Genomic DNA, 3,166 nt, shown 5'->3' with positions numbered 1-3,166 from the left:
TCAAAATATTTAGAGTAAAAATTGTTTTCTTGTATTGCCTAGTATAGTATCTCTTTTCAAAATATTTGAAAATTCTTGACTTAATATAAATCGAACCTTGGAAAAACGAGTTGCATTGATAGCCTTATACTGGCTATGTATTTGCGTGCGCTTAATGTATATCCTTCTCTTAACCCACTAGAATTAAAATCTCTGATTCAAAAGCTCATGTGAGGGTAAATTATATCCTGCAATGTCTCATTAGATTTTCCACGTTTTCAACCTCCATAGCCGTTTTTCCTTCCTTTTGTTCACGGATGAAGAATTATACTAACAATACTTTTGAATATAATGAGCCAAAAATAATGAGTAGTATATGTTACTAGTTATAAAATATTTAATATTAATCTTTAATTATTCATACTTTCTGTAGGTTTGTTTTATGTTACCAAAAACGCCACATTTTTTTGTTTTTTAAATGAACCAGTGTTTCCGAGTACTCCTTCTTCAGGGTTATCTATTAATTTGAAGACAAAAAATGCAACAATTAAAAAAAGCTAATTTCACTTTTATTTTAAAAATTATTAATTCATTAAATAATATTAATTGTTAAAACTGGACACAAGGTGGAAAAACACATAAGCAATGTAATATAATAAAAATAAAATAATTCAGCTTTAGTCCATTACATGATAATGAGTATTTACAAATTTTATTTTGAATATCCAAACTTTTAGACAAAGAAACAGATATATAGAAGAAGCCATTTATATCACAGAATATTTATAAGGTAGAAAATCAAGTAAAGTAGTAAATTCCTTCAATAAGACCTATACGTGAAATTTAAAGGCATTATAATTGACAATTTTTTTTTTAAATTGACTAATAAAATTTTATGTATTGGACACAGGGGGGTGAGCGTTTCTATGAAAAAAAAATGCTCATTTTGAATTAGGTATATTTAAAAATATGTGTACAATTTTCTTTTATTGTGTCATTGTTTTAAAATTTCTAGAAAATCCTTAAGATGGAGGAGTGCTCTGAAACGTTAGTTTATTTTATGTTAAAAAAAAGATAAAACTAAAAAATATTCAGTTAATGTTAATACATATTAAAAAGAAAAACTATGATAAATATTAATCACTTAAGATTTATATTATTATATTGAACCTTCCTGATTTATTAGTGTGGTTTATAATTTTTAAGTTTATATTTAGTTTTACATTTCAATACTTCATGATATTTTTTTAGAGATTGTGTGGTTTGTATTTTTAATCTTGTGTCGATAAAATATCATTACTCCAATAGTTTATTTCTTTTTTCTAACAATATTTACTCAAGTTAATAATTACCTGCAAAAACAAAAAGAAGAATAATCTTACATAATAAAGCAAGTTTTCAGTTCACCAAACAAAATTTTAATGACATGACGGACGAATATTGATAGTGAATATTTTTATTTTTGATGTTATTATATATTTTCCCATAACATTTTACTTGCAATTGGACCTTTTATTCCTCACTGCGTTATTAAGGAATGCTTTTGTATTTATTATGGTAATAAATAATATTTATGTCCTAGAAATCTATTATTTTCACTCCCAGTTTACGATTTAGGAACATGTTCGGTCATAACCCATCGGACCGTTAATCCGATATTCATGAAGTTTTCAGATATCGCGCAGGTCGTATCTACCATAGTTGTCTATATATCAATTTTGTTGACTTGTGTAATTTATAAAGGCGTTAATATAATTTCGTTTTTGTAATGAAAACAGCTCATCCGATTTTGTCCAAAGTTTATGAGACGTCGGAGTTTTTGTGTATAATTGGTCCAATTTCAATTTAAACAGATTTCGTTGACAATTTCCACTTACGCATGCAAAAATCTTCTTTCTGAATATGCTCATATTCCAGGACTTACTCGCCCAATTGCATTTTATTTTGGATGATAGATCATTGGTTATAATAATCTACCCTTATGATGATTTCGAGAAAATATAATTATAAGGATCTAAATATTGGATTTTGACCAAGAATATAAACTTAATGAGAAAGTTGCACTTTGCACACTACTATACCTTTTTTTCTTTTATCTTCCTATTATTTTTAATATATTTAGATTACATATTTTAATTATTTTATAATGTCAATATGTTAAGCAGAAAAATTAAATAAATATGTTTGCAATTAATTACCTTACTTAATTAACCTTCGTGCTTATCAGGCAGATCTCGCTTGGAGTCAATTGCAGAGTGATATTTCTTATGAGACATGTTTTAATGAGTTTTTGCAGTATATTATTTCATACTAGATTTGATTTTATTAAGATCAATTTAAAGATTTATTATTTATATTCTTTATAGTATTTTAGTTATTATTTGAAAATATTAGTATTACATAATAGTTTTATTATTTTTTTAGATTCGATTAGATAGATCGTTGATTTACAAGTGATATACACTAAGTTCAAACTTGAAGTTTTGAGATATTTGATAAAGTTTTTTTTGTTTTTTTAATTTTATTGAAATAGTCATTTTACTTTTTACAATCAGGTGTTCATGGTATTAATAAATTCTTTAGTTTAACATTTTTAAAATTTTAGACTGATTAACCAAATATTTGAAAACTATAAAATTTTTACTTAATGTAATGCCTCAAATATGGATGAATAGTTCGTTATGTTTTAGTACCGATGCATTAAGTATTGTTTTATTATTAGGGATTTAACGAGTGTATTAGTTACTTCTAGCTTTTGAATAATTAAAACAGTATAAAAATTATATCGTAAATACAATTCATGGAGGATAGACTTCATCGATGTTGCTGATACTAACTTCAATTCTTTAAAAATTATAAGGAAATGAATTATTTAGGTTTTAAAAAAAATATATATACAATTTCAAAAAATCACATACAATATGAGAGATGTAAAGAAATATATGGCATTTAGTAAATATTAAATTTCGGAACGTGATCAAATCTTGAATAATTTTTTATTCGAAAATATAAAAAATTCACACTCTGTGAATGTTTTAACCATAGTTATGTTTAGTCTTTAACATTTCGAGTTCTATCAATTTATTTTAACTATCTTGCTGGCAGAATTTCTGTTGTATTTCTTTATGGTAACTTTGTCGTGTTTATTTATCAACCTTTTAAAAGTATGACAACATTATAAGAATTA

This window comes from Halyomorpha halys, unplaced genomic scaffold (assembly GCF_000696795.3).
Source record: "Halyomorpha halys isolate HHAL.00 unplaced genomic scaffold, Hhal_1.1 Scaffold1195.1, whole genome shotgun sequence".
NCBI classification, from domain to species: domain Eukaryota; kingdom Metazoa; phylum Arthropoda; class Insecta; order Hemiptera; family Pentatomidae; genus Halyomorpha; species Halyomorpha halys.
This window is presented reverse-complemented; position numbering follows the sequence as displayed.